Raw genomic sequence first — 27,448 nt, forward strand, 5'->3', positions numbered from 1 at the left:
CTATAACAAATACTTAACATATTTTGACTTCTTATTAAAATAAGGACAAAGATTTTTAGAAATAGTATTTGTACTTGACCACATTATATTGGAAGTCAGCCATCAACCCTACCTTTTTCTACTTTTCTTCAAAAGGCTCCCACACTGTCACATACTACATATTTCTCTTTCTTCCAGTAACTTCCTTTGATTACTTGGAGGTAGACGTTGTAAAGGCAAGAGAATGGTTTTGTTTTCAGACATTTCTGGATTCAAATCTCAGCCCTACAACTTATAAGTAATTTAGGCAAGTTCTTTAACTAGGCTGAGATTTTATTTATCTATAAAATAAAGTAATAAACTGACTCTGTAGAGCTGTATAGAACACAGATTGAGCTGATGCATTTGAAAGGCCTTAGCACCATGTACCTACTAGTCAACCAACATTAATTAGTCCCTCTGTATTTTGTGGCCTCCCTCAGCCAACTTCTGTCACTGCCTGGCTGTCTGCTCATGTAATGAACAGGGGAAGCATAGGACACAAAGAAATGAGAATACTCTGCTAGATAATGGAGCAGTAACAAATATTTTTTTACTGCTTGTCATGTGACAACTTCTATTGCCTTGAAACTAATTCCAATATGCTCAAACATTTTCTATTATGTCCCAAACCACTGAAAAAGAATTTAAAAAACTAATTCTTTTGAATGTTAACCTCTCTTTGATTGGTTCTTTTAATCTTAACTGGTCTCCAGTCTTGTCCTTCTCTGTAAAATTGCCATTCAAGAAACTAGGAGAAAGTTATTGTGAAAATGAAATACTAAAAAAAAAGATTAAATGCAAAGCAGTTGAAAAATATATAGATGAATTTCATTCTGAATTATTAATTTTGCACCTCTGCCTAATATGTATTATGGTACAGAGACTATAACACATTATTTCATTTGTTCTATGCTCTTTGTTTCTACATATTTAAAAAAATTAAGTTAAAAAAGTTAAAAAAAATTGAGACATTTTTTTAGGTGAGGGCTTGCTCTCTTGTCATTGTTATGAAGCCAACTTAAATTCTAGCACCTCTTTTGCTTTTAAGTTGAATAACAGTTCTTACCTACCTCTGGAAAGCACTAAAAAAAAAAAAAACCCTCAAAGGGTTAAAGATGTATTGATGAAAAAATATAATCCATTGACACCTGCTTATTTTCAATGTAAGAAAAATAGTAGATAATAATGAAATTTTTTATATGTACCCCTATGGTGATATTTTGAAATATCAGATGTAATAAGTGAAATCTGTCATTATTTGGAAGCTCTGAGAAAATGAATGTTGTGTGAGTATGAACTGGAAGGTCGCAAATGCAGGCATTCACATGTAAAACTTTAAGACATTTAATATAAAATTGTATATCTCTCAGATTCTCTCAGTATTTTGAGGACTTTGGTAATATACCATTTGATAGTGTACTGGGGTTTCAGTGAGATTGGTACTTGATGGGTAGTGTATTTCTATATCTCTATTGATGTTTGCCAGCATTTTCATACACTTTAAATATTGAGTCACTTGTTTTAAAAATATCTTTAACCAGTTCTTGTACATAAATATAATTCTATAACCTCCTGACTGCTATATACATATAAAAGGAAAAGTTATTTTGTATAGATGAAGTCAACTTTTTACTAAAATAATTTTTTTAAAAGATACATTTAGATATTGTAGGGCTCATGGGAACTGTCTGAATTATATAATTTGTATTCATACTACTCTTAATTTTTTTGTTAGAAATGTATTTGATTTTTTTAAGGAGAAAAAACTCAAATTTTATTCCTTGCTCAAAATAAAACAGAGCAGGGAAGATTTGCAGAAAGAATATGACTGTGTTTTAAAAAAAAATTATAAAAGCAAAGAATGAAAATTCAGTGTATTCCACTGTCATTATTTTCCTTGTAGAATATGCCTCATTCCAACCCTGCATCCCCGCTAAGATCATATGATTCTCCTGGTGAGATCTGGTTCAAACTCAACAGTTTTTTGCCTAATGAAGAGTTTGTCTTTACACATTGCAAACCTGAAATCATGGAGTGGTAGAGTGTAGGAGATGACCATGAGAGGTCAAATAACCATCCTTGTGTCCTTAGATATAGTTAAGAAAAATTAACGTGTCCTTCATTTTAAACAACTGCAGAGAAAGTTGGACTATACAGCTTGAGGTAGAGGGTTGGACAGTTCTGCATCGATGACTTCTACATAAGGAAGCAGTAAGCCCCTCATTGAGTATTTTGTATCCATTGCCTCTATTTTAAGATTAGCAAAGAGCTGGCCACTCTCTGGAACATTACAGAAACCTTTTTCTTTTCTTTTCTTTTCTTTTCTTTTCTTTTCTTTTCTTTTCTTTTCTTTCTTTCTTTTTTTTTTTTTAAAGACTTTATTTATTTATTCATGAGCGACACAGAGAAAGAGGCAGAGATAGGCAGAGGGAGAAGCAGGCTCCTTGTAGGAAGCCTGATGCGGAACTCCTTCCCGGAACTCCAGGATCACACCCTGAGCCGAAGGCAGACGCTCAACCACTGAGCCACCCAGGCGTCCCAGCAGAAACCTTTTTCAAAAAACACTGTCACCTAAGAGCAGCAGTATTGTTTATGCCAATTTTTTTTTTAATTTTTAAAGTCAAGGGACTGACAAATTTAGTTGTGAAAGATCAGACTTTTAAAGTGCATACAATGTGACTGCATATAAACTATGAGGTAAATCTTAAAATGCCAGAGACTTGTTTATCCTAATATCTGAGATCCAGGGATATAATTCAGTTTGATATGATTTTGTACACATCTTATGGACTGTAAGTAATGACAACGTTAAAATGAGGATAAATGCATAAAGTCTAGCTGATTAAAGGTTTTGATAGTGTTAAGGATGAGAGGCAGAAGCAAGAATGAGGAGGAAACCCAGGTAATAGCATGCTTGTAAGATGTTATGAGGGTATTTGACTAAATTAAGGGGATCGTGGAAGACTCAGAGAAACTAGCTGTTTTTTAAGATAGAAACCCCAGCTAGCATGATAGGGAGATTTTCCTTGGATATTGAGTTTGTCTCTGTTTCTCCATGCACGTGGCTGCTTCTAATTCTACAGGGAGTAACTTGCTTGAGCCACAGGAGACATAGTTCTCACTTCTCAGTCTACCATTAGGACAGAATAGAATCATCACACCATCTCTGCCCTCCTCGCCTCCTAATTCTCTTCAGTGAAGATCTAATTGTAGTTCTAATAGCAGGGTACTCCCCATCTTAGGAGCTGTCTTAAATTTTGACCCACTTGAGTTATATCCTGTGAGTGAAAAGGGGAAACATCTTAGAGCAGAAGAGAACTGAGTTACACAATGAAGATGAGTGACTTCAGGTCAGTCCAGAACCTCCTCTTCCCATTTCCTCCCATGTTGGCTGAGCAAGCAAGACAAGGTGCGTGGCTCAGGAGACCAGTTTCTAGTGAGCACAGGAAGATTCTAGAATGTCACTTCTTCAAGTGTATTTACAACTCTAGGATATATAGACTGATATTCAATACTTGATATAAAATTATTAATTTTAAGATTTTAATAGTGTGATTAAAAAGTAAAAAGAATTTGGGATGCCTGGGTGGCTCAGTTGGTTAAGTGTCTGACTCTTGATCTCAGCCCAGGTCTCGATCTCATGGTTGTGGGCTCCCATGCTGAGCCTGGGGTCTGCTTAAAAAAAAAAAAAAGAAGAAGAAAAAGAAAAAGCATGTATCTTTTTAGACTTTACAACTTTATTTCACTTCTTAGTGTTTCTTTAGATGTTTATTTAATATTTTCCCAGACTGAGGAACTTGTTACATTTTTTTTTTTTAAGAGAGACAGAGAAAGAGCACATCACAGGGATGGGGTGGGGTGGGGAGAAGGGGCAGAGAGGGAGAGGGAGATAGAGAATCTTAAGCAGGCTCCGCGCTCAGCACAGAACCTTTGTATATTTCATCTCATGACCCTGAGATCATGACCTGAGATGAAATCAAGAGTCAGATGCTTAACCAACTGAGCCACCCAGGAGCCCCAGGAACTTGATACATTTTATAGTTCTTGCAAAGATAATCATTTCCTAGGACTAGTTTATTCTTAGAATACTAATTTACTTTTTTCAAAATGTAACACTAAACTTAGGTTGGATTTTGCATGCAAGGAGCTTTATATTGGCCATGTCTGCAGAAATGTAATTTCCAATCACTAGCTATTTTGCAAAATCTGTCAATACACTATTTTGTAACAATTCTTAAATATAAAACTATTAAAAGGAAATAAATTCAGAAAGTAATGACATTCATACTCTAGAGATTATATACATTTTTAGAACACTTAAATATGAGAGGAGGCCCATAAAGTATGTAGCTGAATAATTGCATCACCATAATATAATTTATATATCTAATATTTATTACCACCTCGAAAGTGTTCTCTTTGAAATGTACATTCAGCCTAATGATATCCCCACTGTGCTGACTCTCTGTGGTAGATCCGATTATTGTTTCCAACTCTATGCTTTCTCTGAAGCATAGGTTTCTCTGAACCTCTGAAGGAGGTTATACATAATCTAGAGTCTTTGTTCTATGACTTCCAGTGCCTTCCCACAGTCAGAGTCTATTTCTCTACCCAGTGTCAGGGTTGGTCATGTGACTCGCTTTGGCCAATAGGATGTGACTGATGTAATGTATGCCCTTGTGCACGCAGATATTTTAAATGTGCTATTATGGATTGGTTTGGCAGCTTGTACTTCTGCTTTCTGCCATGAAAACAGTATGTCCCCACTGGGGGCTATTCCTCCAGTTGCAGAGTAACAGGACATTGTAAAGCAGAGCTAAGCATTGCTGTGAGGAGTCCAGTGGAGCCCAGCAGAACTAGAGCAAGTCTGCAGCTTATGTATTGAACGAGTGAGAAATTTGTGTTGTAAGCCACTGAAACTTTGGGGCTATTTGTTGCTATAGTAAAAACTAATGAATATGCCAGTTTTCATATTCTTTCTTTTCCCATTTTGTTTTTATTTATTTATTTGTATTGCCTTTAGAATATGCAGCATAATTTTTAAACATCCACCGTGTTTACCCTGAGGATATTTGGGGGCATATCTAATTGCTGAAAATAAACAAAATTCATCTGTAGCCAAGTCTGGTGAATTAGATGAGTGATCAATTTGAGCATACTATTTCAGATTAAAAAAAACTATAAAAGTAATAAAAATAGTTTTTTTATGGATCATAACTAAAGCCCCAAAAGGATTTTAAAAATGATTTGAACAGGCTCATTTGGGCATGTATATTCTGTTATACTGCTGGCATTTTGTTGTTTTATTGCTACTAACATACTTTTTGACCCATTTAAAAGTCTGAATAGGCCCATGTACCATCTGTTGCTTTGTCTAGCCAAGTGTTTGAGTATCTTGTAGGAGATTCTTTCTGAGGAAAAGTGTTGTACTAATGAGTGCAATAGGGCAACGGCAAGATTTTGTTTTTAGGATGTACATAACACAGAACTAGACAAAGGACCTGATGGCTTCAGGCAGTGAGGAAGGCAGTACATGTAGCTGCTCTGGTAAACTAAGAGCTCTGCTTTAATCCTAACATCTGGCAGCTTGGAATGGCTGAATAGGCAACGGACCAATGGCTTTGGACAGGGAAGTACCCATATCAGTATGTTTAAGAGTCATGGATCATTGGTCTAGTGAGGAACAGACTAGTTCCGCTATGCCCAGTTCTCTCTGCAAAGTCCAGAGAGGAAAGCCCAAAGAGACATTTATTTAGCTGTGTGCCAGAATTGGAAACTGTTGCCTCATTCCCAGGTTAGATTTCTGTTCTGAAAGAGGGTTTGTTGATTTCTCCTGTTCTTATGTGAACAGGAAGAAAATACTAGGGCAGGATGGAGAGAAAAGATAGGAAAGGAACAGCCCATACTCTTGCACCTCAACTGTTCGGCAAAGCAAGGATGTACAAGTTTTTCAAGGTTCAAATAAATACCTGAAGATAATTATATATGATCCACTCCTTGTGTAGAAAGGGATTGATCCAAGGCCAGATGTAATGGGAAGCTCCTGTAAGACTGCCCAAAGAATTCACCCGTATGAGGTAGCCAGTTTTCACAGTGAAACAACACAGGGCCTTGATGGAAGATCAGAGACCTCAGACAGAGGACTGCAATTATTTGTTCAAATGTGAAGGTCACATTTCTTTCTTTTTCCTCTATCCTCCCAAGTCAGGAGAAGTAAAAACCAGAAAAGAGAGAGGAGTAAAATATCAGATCATATTCTCTACCCACTGCAAGCTCCCAAACTAAAACTTGGCTGTACTAGAAAATAGGGAGGAGGTGTTTGTCAAATTGGAGAAGAAAATGAAGTTTTAAAATGGACAAAACTAGTAGGAGTTTTTGATCTACAAGTGAGCAGGAAACTGTAGACTCTACTCTTGTTTTAATTAGGGAATATGAAAGAGCAAAGGTAGTATTTTAAGAATAATAAAAACTTTCATTGGAGACTACCAAGATCAGCCAGTTTAGAAAAAACTAGGTGAGATCATTAAAAATCTGTCAGCATAAGAAGACAGCTTCAGGAAATGCACTGATCGCACTGCATGAGAGAAAAAGCCTCCAAATGTAGAATAAGAATTGAAGGGATTTTATCTCAAAACTCTTAAGAGGGTTGGCTGAGATTTTTCTTTTCTTTATTCCCTTGCCACTTCTATTAAAAAAGTGCCCATTTTGACTTTGTGGGCAATTATTGCTACACACAGAATTCTTTTCAAGAAGTCGAACTTGTTTTTTCAGCAATAGGTTATTAATTCTGCATATATATGGATACATAGGTACGCATTTACTATTATAATTGATGGTTTATCATCATAGCTAAATAAAATCTTTAACAGATATGACCAGTCACATGTTTAATTGTAAACTTAAATGGTATTTTTTTCTGAAGGAAAATTAGCCATTGATGGTATCCAGTTTATGTAAATATTTGTCATCAGGATTACTGTTGTATAGCCATGATGCCCTCTCAGCCTCAGCTGGAAACTATGAAGGGAAAAAAAAGAAACAACAACAACAAAAAAACTTCCCACAACCCAAAACTATGCTGAGCATTCCCCTGAAGAGATTCCTGAATCTATAATAAGGAATTAGAGCCCTTTCCACTCATCTTGTTGATCTACTCACATGTATTCATTCATGTTTACATGTTAAATATACTGAATAATGTGATTTAAAAGCAGCAACTCTGTCCTCCCGATTTCAAAATACACTTGCTGCTTTTAAGATATTTTATTCAAATCACTCTTCTAAATCAAGCACCAAGCTGTGAATAACTCTTAGTGATCCTTCTCAGCCCCCACCATTATACTCCATATGTGCTTTTTTTTATTCTAAAACAAAACAAAACAGGTGAACACCTTTTGGAAGAAAGAGCTATCTGTGTGACCCTCCTGAAATGCATTTCTTTTTTTTTTTTTTTTTTCACATTCTGTTTTCTGCTTTCCCAGATCCCTAGGAATTTTTGTGCTCCTGCTGCTCTTTGCTGAAAACCCCTCCTAGCTCTGCTGTTTCCTCTCGTTCTGTTGTCCTGGACTCCCAAATAGTCTAATCTTAGCCTAATCAAACACATTACCTCTCACTGTACATTACTCATATACTCAAAGAATAATACTACTTGAGCATGGGGCCGAACAACGTTTCCAGATAACATCTTCCACCCCTCACATTTATTAGGTGAGAAAACTGAAAGATTAAAGGACTTGCCTAAGGTCTTATGACTAAGAACCAGAGTTCCTAAACCACTGCTCCAGGCTCTTTCCAAAGAATCACATTCTGTGTCTGTTATGGACTGAGTGTTTATGTCTCCTCCACCCCCACATTTATATGTTGAGGCCCTAACACCCAATGTGATGATATTTGGAAGTGTGGCCTTTGGAGTGTAATTAGGTTTAGATGAAGTCCCGAGAGCAGGGCCCACTTATGGCATTAATGCTGTTAAAAGAAAAAAAAAGAGACTGGAGCTCTCTGCTTTTTCTGCTACGTGAGGACACAATGAGAAGGATCCAGCATCCATCTACAAGCCGGGAAGCAGGCCCTCCTGGGAAAATGGAATTGGCCGTAGCACCTTGCTCTTGGATTTCCCAGCCTCGAGAACGGTGATAAATAAATTCCTGTTGTTTAAGGCACATAATCTATGTTACTTTTCTTTATTGCAACTTGAGCTAACATAGTGTCCTAACAACTATAAAAACATGATTTGGGAGACATTTTACTGCCTGTATTACCTCTTGCAAGAAACTTAAATACTCTGGCCCTTCACTTTCCTAGTGTGTACAAGTTGGCATTGATGAGGTTCAGCAAGCTACCTTCCAGCTATAGGGTTCTATAATTTTAATTCTTGATGAATTTACCAAGCATTTACTCTGTGCCAGGCATTTCCCAAGCATTCTACATAGCTGTGTTAGGTAATCTTCTATTTGCTCCAGGTAATGACTCCTTCCATCTTACAGACAAGGATATTATGGTTTATAGAGGTCAAGTAACTTGCACAGTCACCCAATCAGGGATCAGGGATTCAAATTCAAGTTTACCTGACTCCAAAGCCTTGGTCATCACCATCATGCTATACCTGAATCCCTGACACTGGTACCAGCTAATGACTTAGCCTGAAACAAATACACAATCCAGGAATCCTTTCTTGCAACTTTCCTACTGTGGTTGTCTTTAATCTCTTTCTCTGGCTTCCTGTTTTCTTACCCTCAGAAGTCTCATGCTCTCCAGACTGCCTTCCTTCTTTTCAAAGTACCTCACTCATTCCTTCCTGCTATCTATAAACTTGCTGCCCAATCACCAAAATGTCTAATAATATTTTCCTTGCTATTTTTAACTTTTTCCTTGAACTTTTGAAGAAAAGCGTGTTAACCGAAGTATACTTTTGTGTGAGAAATTTATAAGCAGGAACACTTTTCTTTCCCTGGCCTAGCCTACCAAAAGAACAGAAGATGGGGACTCGGCTTTATGTGTGGACAATGCCAAATCATTAACCTGACCCCTTCTTCTCCATCCTTCCTCATTTTCGAAAGTAAGACCAACACCACCGTTTCTAAGGATCTGGCCTCCTGTGGTTTACTTAGACTAATGATAGTTCTGGGTGGGGCTGAGAGAGTAGAGGGAAAAGATGCTAAATTGAAAGTAACACCCTGACTGCATTTGGGGATCTAAGAAACCAGATGAACCATGTACACACAACAGAAGTGCCTTGAGCTACCCACCTTAACTGGGCTTGTGGTTCAAAATGATTTCAAGTTGTGGCAAAAGAGAAGTGGGGAGTCACTAACATCAGCACATGTGCTGTAATAAAGTAAATTCTGCTTGACATATAATTACTGCTGTAATCCATGCTCCTGGAATTTTAAATTAGTCTGATAGATGTCTACATTTTCATTTTCCATTACTTACTCTTTGAAAATATGGTTCTGAACCGAGTTCCTAACTCAGCTTTTTTTCTCTCTCTTTTTTTCCTGAATACATGTATAGTTGCTTTAAAGGCAGTATAACCATCTTTTTCATAAAGTTTCCTTAACAAATTTCTTTTAACAGCAAGGCAATTCCTTTGCTATATGAATGTTTCATAAGAATAGCAACCTAATAATAAAGATCCTCTTTACCCCTCAGCCTTTTGTTCTTGCATAGCACTCTGGTGAAGGCTGGATAATCATCATATTGTGCACTGAACAATTCATGTGTTTGAACACAGCCAGGGGGCAGGTTTATAGGTATAAGGCAAAGCTAGCTTTGAAATACCTAGTTTCCCTGGAACCTCAGTTTCAAATCACAGCTGGGGTGGCTGCTTCACCCTTCTTCCCTGAGTTACAAATAGCGTGGTTTATTCTGTGAGGATATTAAAGGTTCCCTGGGATGTTATCCATAAGACTCAGAGCTGTGTTTGAGGTCCTGAGAAAATTTCTGGGACATTCTTGCTCACTGTCATGAAATTGCATGTCCCCTGAGGTTGGCTAGCACCATTTAATCCCATTCCTTTTGGAAATTCAATAAAGACTTACCGGTGTTCTATAAGGCCTCCACAATTGACCTGGCTAATTCTCTTTTGATTTATGTGATGGTATTGTCGTTGTTCTTGTGCAGATTGAACTTGCCAGTCAGGGATAATTGTCCTGTCCACTAAATCATATGCATGAAAAAAGCGCTCTTTAGATCACTGCCCAAAAAACTTAGCAGCTCACTGCCTACCTCAGTCTCTCCATTTGTAAAAGGATGATGGTATTGTCTGTCCTGTCATCAAATCTATGTTTCTGTTATGGTCGGAATTTTGTCTCCAAAAACTCAAATGTTAAAACCCTAACTTCCAGTGTAACTAATTGAATAGAGGCCTTCAAGGAGGTAATTAAGATTAAATGAGGTTATAAGGGTGGGAACCTAATCCAACCAATCCAGTGTCCATAGAAGAAGAGGATGAGAGACCGAAAGAGCATGTACACAGAGAAAAAAGGTCATGGGAGGACCCAGCAAGAAGACAGCTGTCCACAAGACAAGAAGAAAGGTCTCAACAGGAACCACTCCTCCTGACACCTTGATTTAAAACTTCTAGAGAAATTTTCTTCTTCTAAAGAACTGTGAGAAAATAGATATTTATTATTTTGGCCACCCAGTTCAAGGTATTCTGTTGTGGCAGCCTTAGCTGACTGATGTAGTTTCCAGCCTAGGACTCCTTTTTTTGTGATCCAGACCTGCATGTTCAACTGTCTATAAGAGATCACTTAAATGCTCCTGAGGTATTTCAACCCTTAACATGACTAATTTCATTATAATTTTCCCCCAATACCTTCTTTTTCACCTGAATTACCTCCATGAATAGAATCACTGTCTTCCATCACTCTAACTAAAAATGAAGCAGTTGTCCGTGATTCTCTTACCATTAGCTGCATCAAATTTGTTACCATGTCTTAATACATTCACCATCTAAATAGCTCTCAGATCTAATTTCTTCTCTCTGCTCCCACTGACAGAATTTAATTGAGGCTTTGATTTCTTGAAGGAATCTTCTGGTACTTGATTTTTCTACCATCTGCATTTAAATTTTTTTCCCTCCCTCAAATTAGTCCCCTTTACTTAGTCAAGTGAAGTCCTGTTCTTGTGATTACGATCCAGATAGCTTTCAGGATAAAATATAAAGTACTAGTGTAACTTAAAGGGCACTCAAGATTTAGTGTCTTTGCATCCTGAAGACTGTTTATGTGCTCACATTTCAAACATAAAGTCCTACTTATAATAACTGGAATCTTCTCTGCTTTCCCAGGCTACAATACTTTTACATCATCCCGTCCTCTGGGTCTGAAATTAGAGTTCCATATGCTAACACCTGTTTATCCCTTAATGTTCAACTTAATTTACACCTTTCCCAAAAAGACTTTGCTGGGCAGGGGTGCAGCATTCCCCGTGTAAAGGTGAAGTACTTCCCTGTATCCATTATTCTTTTAACACTTGTTTTATGTGTTTTTGTGGTTTTTTTTTAGAATTGTGCTTTAATTGCTTTGTTTTGTTTTAATCTCTTCCCTATTTGACTTTAAATTCCTTAATGGCAGTTCTATGACTCTATGCTTTTTGTGGCCTAAGAGTAGCCAGTCAATTTTGCTGGATAAATGAATTGACTACAATTAAATCTGGTTTTCCTAAAATTGGTTGCTTCTATTTCTTGATTAAAATTTTAGGGTATGAACCCTAAATTTAATATGATCCTATTAAATTATATTTTCACATGCTATTTCCTTTACTGTCCAAAAATGTAATACTATACATGTATATGCAGATATTTAAAATATTTTTATTAATTACCTATTTAAAAATTTTGAAACCTTCCAAGAGACTACTAGAGATGCTCCATCATACTATGATTTCAGGACTCAGATCATGGGGACAAAATATAGGAGCAATTTTTACTAAGTAAAAATAATTGCCTAATTAAATGAATTTAGTTGACGATGATCAGATGGAAAGTCCATCATTGGCAAAGTTACATTAAAATGTTAGGAAGTTTGAAGAAAAGCTCTTTTCTATCACATAAACCATCTCATTTTAGAATTGAATTTCTTGCATCTCAGAGGGAAAAAATTACACATGTAAGAACAAAGTGATATGTATTTGTAAGGGAGTATGTCTGCGTGGGAGACTATATCTATTTAGGTGGTAATCAGAGCATTTATTTCCAAAGGATTTCCAGGGCAGCCCTGGTGGCTTAGCAGTTTAGCGCCACTTTCAGAAGAGACCCAGGAGACTCAGGATCGAGTCCCACGCCAGGCTCCCTGAATGGAGCCTGCTTCTCCCTCTGCCTGTGTCTCTGCACCTCTCTTTCTCTGTGTGTGTGTGTGTGTGTGTGTGTGTCTCTCATGGATAAATAAAAATCTTGAAAAAAAAAAAAAAAGGATTTCCAAAAGATAGATTGTAGGATGTTTAAACTCTCTTACCAATAATATTGGTTCAAAAAAAAAGTCAGACCCTTTAAGATGTGAGCAGTTAAAGGTGTATTTATCAAAATAAAAATAGCCTCTAATAATCTATTGGTGAGTTTTATTTCAATGGTTATTTTGTTTTAGGTTCTCTTTAAAAACAAGTCTTTTCCATTTTGAACTACCAAGTTATTTAGTCCTTAATGGAATTATCCCTTCGTAATTATCCTTTAAGAAAAGTTTCAGGAGGCTTACTTTAATGAGACTCTTTCTTTGTCTCTGAAATCATCAGTGGAGGTTGGACGATAGTGCTCAAAGAGCAGATAACTGAAAACGCTTTGAAATTCATTGGTTAGCAATTTTCCTTTTTTTTTTTCTGAAACACATTAAAAAAACAACTATTTTACGGTTCACATTTCTAGAAAATGGCATTTATTTTTAGTCAGAATTTGAAAATTATTAATTTGAATTATGAACTGAATAATATGTATATGCTCTGTCTTTCAAGGATGTTCTTCCCTAAAATAGTATTTTTCTCTTTATTAGTATTTTACATTAGTCAAATATAATAATGCTTACATCCTTATTTTCTTATTTTTAACTTTTTTCAGTTTCCCTTTATTTCAATTAGCAACAGAACAAAATAATTTATTTTAACACTTTTTCTGATTATAGTGTAATGATTTTTATTTTGACAAACAGGGAAAAAAAGCAGAGTGGTAGGAGGGTATGTTTCTGATAAATATTGCTTATTTCCTTTCCAAGAATTCTGGAAAAGCGTACATAGACAAAGAATCCAGCAAGATAAAGTCTATCATTTTTGCATGGCAAATTCTCATTCAAAGCACCTCATTTATGGTCTCATTTTTCTCCCTTGGATTGGTCATACCATTGGTAATCAGTAAAGTTGGACTTTCAGTTTGGAGGCCTTAAAATATAGGCCAAAAATTGACCAAGGAGTCAGATATATTTGAGTTTGTAACATGATTGAGCCGTTTAATTGCTGTGTGACTTTTGGCGTCTGACAATTTCTCTGAGCCTGAGCAGTATCTAATAATTACAGTGAGGATTAAATTATATAGTTTAGGGAAGTACCTAGTGAAAGTCTGACATTAATATCAGCTCAAAAAAGGGATGCCTGGGTGGCTCAGCAGTTGAACGTCTGCCTTTGGCTCAGGGCATGATCCCAGAGTCCCCGGATCGAGTGCCACATTGGGCTTTTTGTGTGGAGCCTGCTTCTCTCTCTGCCTGGTCTCTGCCTCTCTCTCTCTCTCTCTCTCTCTCTCTCTCTGTCATGGATAAATAAATAAATAAAATCTAATATATATATATTATTTTTATATTATTTATTTTGAACTGATATATATATATATATATATATATATATATATATATATATATATATATCAGCTCAAAAATAATAGGAGTTGTTGTTCCAGCTATTCCTAGATATGGAGTTTGAATTTTAGCTCATATTTCTTTAGATTTCATAAATATTTTTCATTACAGCGTGGCTCATTTAAAAAAATAATTTCCAAAAAAAAAAAAAAAATAATTTCCAAAATATGACTTAATGGAAAACCTAAAGTTTTCTCAATCAGAATAAATGCTAAGTTATAGGTATTCCTTATTTGAATGGTATTTAGCCAACATGCTCAGTTTATTAAAAACAAGAAGAATGGTTGAGCTTTCTCCACTGTTCAAGACAATTCCGGCTTCAAGGATATTCAAGCTCAGTACCTTCAGTTTGTTTCATGTCATTGTCAAAAGCACTGGCAAAACAACCACTATAATAATGAACCACACAAATGTATAATGATAATAATAGCAATAGTTGAAGTCAAGGCACAAATGAAAGAACAATAATGTAACTAATTCAGCAGGCACTCTAAAATGATCATGACTATTACTGATAAGACTGAATATATCTGAGTAGTTTTCTTAGTTTCTTAACAAACTCTGAATAGTTGCTCTAAATATATCATTTATACTTGACCCATAGAGATGAGCTTATTATTTTCAGTACTAATCTGAATTGGTTGAGCAGGCAAAGGAATAGCAGTCATCAGAATAAGATGGAAATCGACATTGTAAACTTCAATACCATATAAATGGCTAGAGCAGCCCAGAAATACAACAGCATCTTGATTTTTTCATTAAACCCACGTTAATCACTTCTGTTTTAGAGTTTGCATAGTAGTGGAAAGAATAATTATTTCTTTCAGTGTTTGCCCAATAAAAAAATGCCTCAGAAAGATAAGCTGTAAAATAGAAGTGGAGAACATAGATTTATGAAATAATATTATTTAGAAATTCTTTTTTTATTGTAAAAAAAGTATATTTTTATTTTTTTAAAGACTTTATTTACATGAGAGATAGAGAGAGAGAGAGAGAGGCAGAGACACAGGCCAACTCTAGGGTCTTGCCCTGAGTCAAAGGCAGACGCTCAACCACTGAGCCACCCAGGCGTCCCAACAGTATACATTTTTAAACAAAATTTTATCTAGAATCATCATCTATTTTTTTAAAAAAGATTTTATTTATTCATGAAAGACATGGAGAGAGAGAGCAGAGACATAGGCAGAGGGAGAAGTAGGCTCCCTGAGGGAGCCTGATATGGGACTCGATCCCAGGACCCTGGGATCACACCCTGAACCAAAGGCAGATGCTCAATCACTGAACCACCCAGGCACCCCTAGAATCATCTTCTTTCTCCCACACCTACCCCCATTAGGACAAAAGATAAAACAAGATTTTCCCAGTTAAGAGTGAGATAGGCACTAGACCATTGTTGGTTTTATTCTACTCTTTCAAATATTAAGATAGCTCGAAGGGAACTCTGTGGTTTGAAGAAGCACATATTTAAAACAAAGCAGAATAGATAAACTTTTCTATATTTAGAGATGCAATGGTTCAGGCAAAAAGAGTAAGAGTAACTTGTTCTAGTTTATGCAAGTATTTATTTATTTATTCAAAAGATAGATTCTCAACAAAACTAAAAGCCTACAGAATGGGAGAAGATATTTGCAAATGACATATCTGATAAAGGGTTAGTATCTAAAGTCTACAAAGAACTTCTCAAACTCAACACCCAAAAAACTAATCCAGGTAAGAAATGGGCAGAAGACATGAACAGACACTTTTTCAAAGAAGACATACAGCTGGCTAACAGACACATGAACAGACACATGAAGAGACACATGAAAAGATGCTCATCATCAGGGAAATACAAATCAAAACCACAATGAGATACTACCTTATACATGTCAGCATGACTAAAATACACAACACAAGAAACATCAGGTGTTGGTGAGGATGCAAAGAAAAGGGAATCATCTTGCACTATTGGAGGGAATGCAAATTGGTGCATCCACTCTGGAAAACAGTATGAAGTTTCCTCAAAAAGTTAAATATAGGGGCGCCTGGGGAGTTCAGTCAGTTAAATGTCTGACCATTGATTTCAGCTCAGGTCTTATTATCAGAGTCATGAGTTCAAGCCTCACATTGGGCTCCACACTGGGTGTGGAGCCTACTTAAAAAACGTTAAAAATAGACCTACCCTATGATCTAGCAATTGCACTACTAGATATTTACGCAAAGGATACAAAAATACAGATTCAAAGGGGTATAGGCATCCTGATGTTTATGGCAGTATTATCAACAATACTAACCTCTGGAGAGAGCCCAAATGTCCATCGATTGATGAATGGATGAAGAAAATGTGGGGTGTATGCATGTGTGTGTGTGTGTGTGTGTGTGTGTGTGTGTAATGGAATATCACTCAGCCATTAAAAAGAATGAAATCTTGCCATTTGCAATGATGTGGCTAGAGGGTATTATGCTAAGTTAAATAAGTCAGTCAGAGAAAGACAAAGACCATATGATTTCACCCATATGTAGAATTTAAGAAACAAAACAGATGAACATATGGGAAAGGGGAAAAGGGGGGAAAGAAAGAGGGAAACAAACCACAAGAGGCTTTTAAGAAAGATTTTATTTATTTATTCATGAAAGACACAGAGAAAGGCAGAGATATAGGCAGAGGGAGAAGCAGGGTCCCCATGGGAACCTGATGTAGGACTCGATTCCAGGACCCGAGAATCACCTGAGCCAAAGGCAGATCTCAACCACTGAGACACCCAGTTATGCCCCATAAGAGGCTCTTAATTATAGAGAACAAACTGAGGGTGGATGGAGGGAGGTGAGTGGGGGATGGGCTATATGGGTGATGGGTATTAAGGAAGGCATTCGTGATGAGTGCTGGATGTCGTATGTAAGTGATAAATCACTGAGTTCTGCTCCTGAAACCAATATTGCACATACATTAACTAAAATTTAAATTAAAATGTTTAGAAAATCATAAAAAACCCAAAAGATAGATTCTGACTACCTACATAGACCTATTAATATGGCAGTACAGTAGTGACCAAGATACCATGGTGATCTGATGGCCAAAATTCTTGTGACCTGGTAGTTTACATTATAGTAGGGAGAGAATGGATGCTAAACAAATACGAAGATGAACAATAAGCAAGATAATTTTAAGACATCATATAAAGCAATTGGAATGTGGACCTTTAGATAGCTAAGTAGAGGCAATAAAAGAACATCTTTAGACACAAAGCCAGAGTCCAAAAAATATAATTAAAATATCTACTGATATTTCATTCCTAAGATGTAGATGCATTCTAAAACAAAGATACTTTAAGCAAAAGAATTAAAAATGTATAATAAAATCACCTGTACTAAATTATGACTGCTTAGGGACACCTGAGTGGCTCAGCAGTTAAGTGTCTGCCTTCGGCTCAGGGTGTGATACTGGAGTCTCAAGATCGAGTCCCATATCAGGCTCCCTGCATGGAGCCTGCTTCTCCCTCTGCCTGTGTTTCTGCCTCTCTCTCTCTCTCTCTCTCCCTCTGTCTCTCATGAATAAATAAATAAAATCTTAAAAAAAATAAATTATGACTGCTTAATAATCAGTTTCTTCTTTTCATGTTTTCATATATTTGAAATTATCTTTTGTTTTTTTATGATTTATTTATTTGAAAGAGAGAGAGAAAGAGACAGAGTGAGCGAGAGAGAGAACATGAGCAGGGGGGATGCCAGAGGGAGCCCGAAGCAGGGCTATATTACAGGACACTGGGATCATGATCTGAGCAGAAGGCAGATGCTTAACTGATTGAGCCACCTAAGTGCCCATGAACTTACTTTTTGAATCAAGAAGTGCTGAGTGTCCTTTCAAATTTGAAAATAAAGAGAAGTTGAATTAGCTTCTATTTTGAGTAAGTTAGTGAGGAAGTTCACTGTCTCAGTCTAAAATAATGGAATCACATTTCTCACAATTTTCTAAGGGTCAGCCATTTTGAGTTTTTGGATGAAGCTTTGAATTTGATATAAATACACCCTATTGTGGATTTCTAGATCTTTCATGAATAATTAATACCCAAATATTAATAAATATTTATTACTGACCATGGGTATATATTGTTAGGCATTGTGAGAAAGCCATTGAAGTGAGAGAATTTCTAGCCTTACAGGCACATACAACTTCAGTGGAGGAAGTAGTATATACTTAAATACACAAGATCTTAACATTATGAGAATCATCAATGGCTTAAAATTTTTTGTTACAGAAAATTAATTAGGAAGAAATTGCTATTGTTTAGAACGATGACAGAAAGGTCAGATGTACATTAACTCTTAAGAAATAAGTAAGACATGGATGTGGTATGGTTGGAAAAGAAGTAAGTGGTAGGAAGTTTCCAAAAATGAGACTGTCATAAGTAAAGGCTCTGTGATAGGAATAAGCAACGGTTATTTAGGCAATAATGACCTGAAAAATCTGACAAGAGCAGAGAGCTTACAGAGGGAACTAGTGGAAAAAGAGTTGTGAAGACAGATTTGTGATAGATTATGAAAGATCTTAAATAACCTAGCTAAGAAGATGGGATTTGTTCTATAGCTAGAATTAGGGATAGTAATATGCATTCCAGAATTTTGAGTAGGAAAGAGATGTTAAATTTATATAAGTTGAGATTGATCAAACCCGTGCACTCATTTTGCAAACAAGTAGAGTAAGGTCCATAGAAAGTAATTATCTTGCCTGAGTTAAACTGGTTCTATAACAGACTCTTGGTTTCCAGTGCATATTTATAGCTTCTTGAGATGAGAACAAGTTTCCATTTATTCCTTTTCAGATAATTGCATTGCTCCATGGTACATGGAGGGGCAGAGAAACAATTTAGACTGAGTCTAATAAAATGCCTGAGGCCTCATAAAGGTCCAAATCAGTCTTTCTTGACTTCTTAAACCTATTCTCTTTTTTGATACATAAAATCAATCTCACTTCTTTAGTACTCTTTGGAAACTTTGAGATCAAGTAAATTACTCTGATGATGAACAACCAAATATTCTAATGCTGAACTTGATTTTTCAAGCTACACATACTCCTATTGATGTGAGCTACATCTATCTCTCCTCACCTACTGACAATGAGAACCACTAATCTGAAAACAAGTGGTAGCAGGAAGAAAGGAAGACTTGCAAGAGATTCTTTGAAGTAAGAATTCCTGGGACTTACAGAACTTGGTGCCTGAAAAATGAAGCTGAGATAGGAGGCAGTAAGGATGCAACCAAGGCTTAAGTTTCCAGAGTGTTCATTCATGGAATGTCAACAGGTCAGATAGCTTTGGGAAAAGTCACATAAACAAAATTGTTCTACAGGATAGGATTTTTCAGAGCCTATGAAGTACACTGTGACTCTCCATTACTGGAACAACACATCCAGCCCCTTGAAAGTTTACTTTTGACCACTGAGCCCTAACTGCATGGGACTCTGTCTCCTGAAAGACATTTTTGATGCACTTCTAAGTTATCAGGAGCTCTCTTTACCTGACAGCTCTCTGACCAAGTGACAGAGACCCTAGACTCTGTGTCTTCCTATCTTGACCTTATGTCCTAATTTTAACACTTCTACCAACCAGTACCTTTGCCAAATACCCTAACCTTGACTAATTCTCAATCCAAATGTTGATCTGGATCTGTCTATTATGACCTTAACTGCCCCATGCCAGCCACCTATTTTTTTATATTTATATATAAAAAAATTTATATATAAAGTATTTTATAATTAATAATCTCCCAATTTATAATGCTATCATTAACAATAATTTTCCAAATCTTATTACACCATTTTGCATAAATTGGAAGTCCCCTTCCCACCATGGTCAGAAACAGAAAGATGAGTGGGTTAAAACATGAAATGCAAGTGTTGGGTGTAATAAAGAAAGAAAGCATGCTGGGCTTTAACCCTCAGGTCAACTTTATGCAGGGTTCCAAATCTTCTAACAAAGTTGGTAGTAATAAATTACATAAAACCTAAATGGAAAAAAAAAAGTAGCAGGTAGCTGCTCTTTGTTTTTCCTGACTTGAAATTTTTTAAAGATTTATTTATGTATTTTAGAGAAAGAGAACGTGAGTAGGGGTAGAAGCAGAGAGAGAAGGGGAGAGAGAATCCCAAGTAGACTCTACACTGAGCATAGAGCCCAAGGTGGGGCTTGATCCCAGGACCCTGAGATCATGACCTGAGCCAAAATCAAGAGTCAGACACTTAACTGAGCCATCAAAGTGCACCTGTTTTCCTCACTTAAAAAATTTTAAGCACATAGGGAGGATAGCTAGGAAGAAGTGCTGCTACCTAATACTGTGATAACTAGTTTGTCGAATAAGCTCTTTAAAGAAGAAACTCCATAGGTGAAAGAAACATGCATGCAGCTTGTAAAGAGAAAAATAAATGGAAAGATCAGAAGATAACATAAGAAACGAAATGCAGAGAGGAAGGAGTTGATGGAGAGGAAGAGAATAATGTGGAGAAAATTTGGGAAAGATGGGTTTTTAGAAAATGTGTAAGGAGCTAAAGTGATAAATATGAGATGAGTATCTATAGGATAAAAGTCAGAGTAATATTTTACAGCTAGTTTAAATAAACTTCAGCTATAATTTGAAATATGAATAAATGCCCAGTATAATTTGAGCATATCATGTCTTTGAAGAGGTCATAGTTGAAGTAAGCAATTTACTGCCATTAATTGCCTAGTTTATGAAAATATTTCTGAGGAGACATTCCCCTCTCCCACTTCACGGGGGCTACTCTTATTTCTAATAAAAAATGATCATTTCAATTTTATGCAGAGTCAAAAGCTTCATTGCACTAACATCAAAGAAGTTATAAACTACTTTGCAGGTAAGAGCCTTCTTATCAGAAATGTGCCTTTCAGACAGCTCCAAATTAGGAGCAATAGTTTAGGGATTGAAGGGGCTGAAGGAGGTGCTAGTCACATTTCCATATGAAGCACAATGAACTCTGACTTTGGAAAAAAATGTTTGGAAATACAATACCAAGGCTTTATCTGAATAGTTGATTGAAATAACCTACATGCATGAACAAAGAACATATTCAACAATATCTACAGACCCTTTGCTACAAGTGTGGATTACAGGCTTATGATGTTATAATTTCAGAGATATAAAACCATGTTGAGTTTTTTTTCTTCCCCCTAAGATACATTTCAATTATTGGTTTATCTTGTGCATTATTCACCTTTGACATGAAATTAAGCCGCTCAGTTTCACATCAATACACTGACTCATTTTCTGGTCGTTAAGCACATGCTTTTTTGTTCACTGCAACAAGGGTGAGATTAAAATATTTTTTAAAAAGTAATCCATGTCAGCATTTATATTCATTATGTGTTTTATTAAACTCAATCCTGGAAAAAAAAACAATTCTGAATCATAAATGGTCAGAAATTGGTTTTTAATCAAAGAATGTAACTCCTTAAAGACTATAAGATACAACAATTAATGATGATGTATTATTTATAGGCAATAAAGGGAGAAGATGTCACAATAACTATTTGTTCTCTGGAGTATCATGACCTTAAACTGAACTTAAGGCAACTGTGTCAGTCAGATCAATTGAACAATAAAACATAAAGAAGTCCAAGAATTTCCTTTGACACATTTAAAGAATAGGTTCATCAATTCAAAGGTGAGGCATTTCTAAAAGCAAGAAGGAAGAATAGTTGGCAGTTGTGAGTTAGTGAGTAGAGCCTCGCAGAAAGATTTATAAGAAAAGGGGCAGTGATCTTTGTAAGAAGGTGACAGCCCAAACATTTGATCATGGAAAGTGAGGTAGATTCCCAGGGAAGAGCCTTATTTATCAAAAGTGAAATATTTATCAGGATTCTCGTCAGGTAAATCTTGTCTTATATTGGTTCCTGATTCATGTCTATTTTGCTTGACATAGTTGAAAAGTTTCTGAAAGATTAACTGTAAATGAAATTTTAGTTAAAGTATTTTAAAGGCTATGTCTAGGGAAAGCATTCAAGAACCAACAAGGAAGCCAATCAAGGATAACATTTGGAAATGAAAAATATTATTCTCTCATTCCCTTGCTTTTTGATTTTGGAAGTCAGCATTCTGTGCGTTGGGTTTCTATCAGAATAAATACAATTATACCCAGAACGATTCTAAGAGTAGGAGATGTAGAATCAATTCTCTGAAGCAGTGTCTGTATATTTAAAAGCTATTTGCCAGCTTGTACCTTGTTTGACTGAATTGGTGAATTTGTAATCATGATTAACCAGACAGTCAGGTAAAAATAGCAAGTACATGGATTCCTATCTTACAGCATTTCAAAAATAGTACACTATGAATAACAAAGGTAAGGTCATTGAGTACTTGTTCTTCTAAAACATGGTAAGCTCCAAAAGTGAGCTCAGTGAAAATAACAATGAAGGGTGAAAATGAAGAATTCTACTGATTGTGTGTGTGTGTGTGTGTTTTAAGAAGTGTGATTTTGCATTATCCTATTATATTAGGAACATACAAAGTAAAAACATACGTTATTAATTCTATCTGTGTCAAATGTTAATACTTTATTCATGTGTGATTGAATTAAGTTTGCAGCAGATGAAGGTTAGAGAAGGGTAATGGCGATTATCTGACCCTGGAGTCATCTAAACAGAGCTTTCTCTTCCTATGCTGCAGTAAAGTGGTTTGCTATTGACTTTTTCCCATGTGCTAGTTCGTGAAACTTTCAAGCTTCCCTAAATAAATTCATCCATCCATTCAGTTATCATGCCATTCAACAAAGGTTTAAGTTTCATGAAGGCACTAACTTATTTTATATTCTTTAAAATAGTCTTATTACTTAACTGAATACATTTATTATAAATGTTACAAGTTTGGATTTTTGTAAAACATCTACATGAATAAAATATAATGATGTATTTTATATATTGTGGTATGGTATAAGATTTTATTTTTTAAAAGGGTTCTACAAATAAAAAAACCCTGTAAAACCAATACACTAGTACCAACCCCGAAGATGTTTGGGGTAGAAAGCAGAAATCTGAATATTTCAGGATGGAATGTGACAATGATTAAAGACATTATTCCAATTTTTATTGACATTTTGCTTTTTTTTCTAAGTTCATTAAGCTTGCTATTTCTTCTTCTACTGTTGATGGGAATTTTGCATGGTTTCATGTTCACACCAATCTATATCAATAAATTGTGTTTTTTCTACCTTTAATGCATATCCTGAAACTGATTGCTTTATAACAGTTTCATCACTATTACTTTACTCCAGATTTGGACCACTTGAACTATTCTGCCTATTTTCATCCTTAAATTCCCCACTTGCACATAGACATATATAAAATCTACTTACCACGCAGGAGCCATGAGGCTTTTAAATTGTGAATCAGTTCATATCCTTTCCTGCTCAAAATACATTAAAAAAGATTTTCTATCTCATTCATAATAAAATCCAAAAGTCTTACTATGGCTTTGATAATCTCATCCCTACTTACCACCATGGCCTCACTTCTAACCCCATGGCTCACTCTAGTTCACCACCTGGTGTTTTCTGGTGCACCACATAACCCAGCCCTCAATCCTAAAGGGTTTTTTCCAGGAATTCAAATGTATCTCCCCAGCCCTTCACTTCATTCAGCTATTTGTGTAATATCTTACTATTCCTACCACCAGCATCCTGAACACTGCTCTATTTGTCTAAATAGTGCCTGTTTCTACTTGACATTATACATTTATTTGTATATTTTCTTTTTTCCTTCTAGAATATAAGCCCCTAAAAGCACAGATTTTGTTTTTTGTTGTTGTTGTTGTTGTTGTTGTTGATACAACCCAACAACTAGAAAGTACTCAATAAAGATTAGATAAATGAATAGATAACTAAGAGAATGTACATGCCTTTTCTTTTACTTATCCTGCTGAGACTAACGCCAAAGTAAGCCATGGAAATAGTGCTTACTATTTTACATTATTTAATCCTGGAATACCTTCACAACTCTGACATGGTGATTGTTTTTGAGATGTAAACCCAAGGTTAAAGCAATTAATAATCAGAATTTTAGAAAAATTGACCCATCTAAGATAATTTTCAGTCTGATTCTGTAATAATTTAAATTGTGTAATTCTAAAAAGATAGTCCACTGCAAGTTCTCATGCAGCCACAGTCTTTATCATACTTTATCTGGTCTCAAGTGGGCCTTCATTTCTTTGGGTCTATTATACCAAAGAGACACTAGTAGTTAGGAGTGTCTGGAATCACAATGCTCAAATCCCAGGTTCAGTACTTATTAGCTGAATAACTTTGGGCAAGTTACTTAATGATGTAAGTCTCATTTTCCTTATCTAGAGGATGAGGATATTAACATAGTCTGTTCTACAATAGCATATGTGTCTTTAATGTGAATTACCTAATGTCAGATTAACATATGGAGAATGATGTTAGCATAATGCAGAAGTCACATTGGTTCATAAGCAATTTTTCCCAGTATGTTAATGTTAGGTGCCGCTAAGTAGCAGAAGCTGAATGCAAAGTATAGCAAAAGAGTTGAACACAATAAGCCATGGAGAAAATCAGCAGTATTCTAATAGTTTCCAGTGGTATCTAAATCCTTTTGGTTTGAAATAGCCACAAACTCTCTCATGAACTATTCTAACACAAGGGTTCATCTATAAGTTACCTTTATCTTACATTTTTAAATTAAAATCTTGTATTTATTTTATTATTTCTTTATTAGAATGTTTAGATCTTTAATCATTCTGGTATTTACTATTAAGATTTACTATTATTTTGGCTAGTACTCTAATAACAATGTTGATAGAAATTTTGTATAGTCAGGTTAAACAGTTTCCCCACATAATCCTCATTCCTTCAGCAAATGATTGATCCTACAGAATGTGAGTTTTCTTCAGGAGAAAGAAAAATTGTGGTGAGGATTACATGAGCTAATCCATGTAAAACTTATTTGAGTGCCTGCCACCCAATAAATATCCAAAAAACAACACCTGTCCCATACTCTTAGTGTGTGTATGTATACATATATAATTTTTTTGGAAGACTACTAAAATCAAGATGCTATGTTAGACACTAGAAATACATAGTAAGCAATAATTCATAATGTGCATATTGCTTCTTACAACAGTTTTGAAAATATATTTTAAATTGATTATTGACTTCTGTTTCCATCAGTACAAGTTTAAATGTTCTAACCGAGTTTCCCGAAGGAAAAATAAAAACTCAAATGCTAGATTATAATTTAAATATTTATTTTTAAATGCATTAAATGCATCAATGAGCCAGGAAGAAAGTAAAGATTTTTCAGATATCAAAAAATTTTAAGATAAGACAGAAATGTGGAGAGGTAAACAAGACTCTGAAGCCAGGTTCTGGTTTACATTTGCTGAACCATAGCAACCTGGAATTTTGTTCTTCACACAGGGGATTAGAAACAAAGATTTTGCCCTCAGAACAGGAAATTTAATAAGAGATCTACACAAAAATCTTGGAGCCCAAGGGGATAGGTCTTTGGTGTAGGAATCAACTAAAATAGGTTGACAACTTCCAAAGCAAAAGGAAAATTAACTTCTTGAAACTTTAGTGCTGAGTGGGGAATTATTCTAGCTCCTATCTGGGTTTATATCTCACACAGAGTACACCAGTGGTCAAAATAATCCTTGAGTAAATAATTTAGTTAATATTCTGGATCAAAAGAGCTCTCAGCCACCTGACAGAAACAAAGGCAAATACTCTTTGAAGGAATCTACCTTCTACTGAGCTGCCTCATACCAATAGATATCTTCTACTGAGCTGCCTCATACTGATAGATAAGAATGTCCACAAATATGTTTCCAGAAAATACGAGCTCTTAATCAAATACCTAAATTTACATAAAGAAACAGAGAACCATGAATTATAGTTAGTAGCAATAAAAGATGGAGGGATCAGTTCCATAAAGACTTCATCTATAAGAATTATCAAATATGTAGCAAAAATATTTATATTTCACATTTAAAGAATTAAAGAAAGAATAAAATGAACAGTAGATAGATAATAATGTAAGATAAATAATAAAAATATCTTTTGGAAAGAAAAATGTGATTAATATAAATTTAAAACTTTCTATATACACACACAAACTGCAAAACATTAAAAATAGCTAAAGAGAGAATTAATGAACAGGAGGAAAGATTTGAAAAGAAATATCTAGAATCTAGTACAGGAAGACAAAAAAAAAAACCATGGAAAAGCAAAATACAATATAATATATATCTAATTGGATTTCAAGAAGAGAGTAAAGAAAGAATAGAGAAAAAGTATTTGAAAGAATAAAACTTGAAAAACTTTCAGAACTGATGAAAAACACTAATTGTTAAAATCAGAAGGCCAAAGTTCTAACTAAGCAGTATAAATAAAAACAAGTCAACATCTACAAACATCATCATAAATCAAAGAACAAAGAGAAGTACTTAAAAATGACAGAAAGGAAAATAAATATTGACAAAGAAACAATTAAAATGATGAATGATTTTTCAATAGCCACAGTTGAAGTCAGAAGAAAGTAGAATATAGTCAAACCACTGAAAGAAAGCAATTGTCAACCTAGAATTGTATGATTATACAGCAATATATCTTTCAAAAATGAAGGTGAACTAAAGTTATTTTAGAAAATTACAGTAGCCAGAATTTGCATCAACACATCTCTACAGAGAATGTACTTTAGATAGAAGGAAACTGATTCCAGGTGAAAAGTCTAAGATGCAAGAAGGAACAATGAACAAAGAAAGTGGAAAATATACACAGATATTCACTAAATATACAAATAGTAATGATATATTAGAGAACTAAATATAAAACAAAATAGAGCTATAATACATAACAGCAATGCTATATAAACTAGGAGGCAAGTTGTTCACAGATGATAAAGTGTGCTGAGATCACTAAGATGTAAATTTCCACAGAATCAAAATGAAATTTTAATAGGGCAGGGCTTTTGTCTGTGTGTTTTACTGAGATATTCTAAGAGCTGTATCAGTGCTCTGAATGGATGAATAAATGAATAATGTTTCTTATTTTTCCATCTTATATTCTGATAAGTATAAATATTATAATTTCTAGTGCAGTTATTACCATATTAGAAAGAGCTGAAAGATGTCACACTAGTAAAGGAGAGATAATAAAATAAATAAATCATTCAAAAGAAAGCAAAAAAGAAGAGAAAAAAGCCCCATAAGATAAAGGAACCTAAAAAACACAAAATAAGTGATAAAAATAAATATAAATGTATCAGTATTTATTTATTTATTTATTAAGATTTATTTACTTTAGAGAGAAAGAGAGAGTGTGCACTTGAGAGTTGAGGTGAAAGTAGAGGGAGAGAATTTGCAAACAGATTCCATGATCAGTGAAGAGCCCATTGTGGGGCTTGATCCCACAATACTGAGATCATGACCTGAGCTGAAACCAAGGGGCTGCTTCACCGACTGAGCCACCCAGGTGACCCTAAACATGTCAGTATTTAAATAAATATTCCTAACATCCAAAACAAAATAAATAAGTTGTGATACATTTATACAAAAGAGTACTACAAAATAGTGAAATTTAATAAACTAGAATT

The 27,448-nt window shown here is 35.2% G+C and overlaps 1 protein-coding gene across 5 annotated transcripts in view; it reads right to left on the bottom strand.

Moving 5' to 3' along the window:
- The window catches only part of PIK3C2G (phosphatidylinositol-4-phosphate 3-kinase catalytic subunit type 2 gamma), a 364,684-nt gene that overhangs the window by 130,615 nt on the left and 206,621 nt on the right, over nucleotides 1-27,448 (bottom strand). The gene's annotated exons all lie outside the window — the stretch shown is intronic.

This window comes from Vulpes vulpes, chromosome 8 (assembly GCF_048418805.1).
Source record: "Vulpes vulpes isolate BD-2025 chromosome 8, VulVul3, whole genome shotgun sequence".
NCBI classification, from domain to species: domain Eukaryota; kingdom Metazoa; phylum Chordata; class Mammalia; order Carnivora; family Canidae; genus Vulpes; species Vulpes vulpes.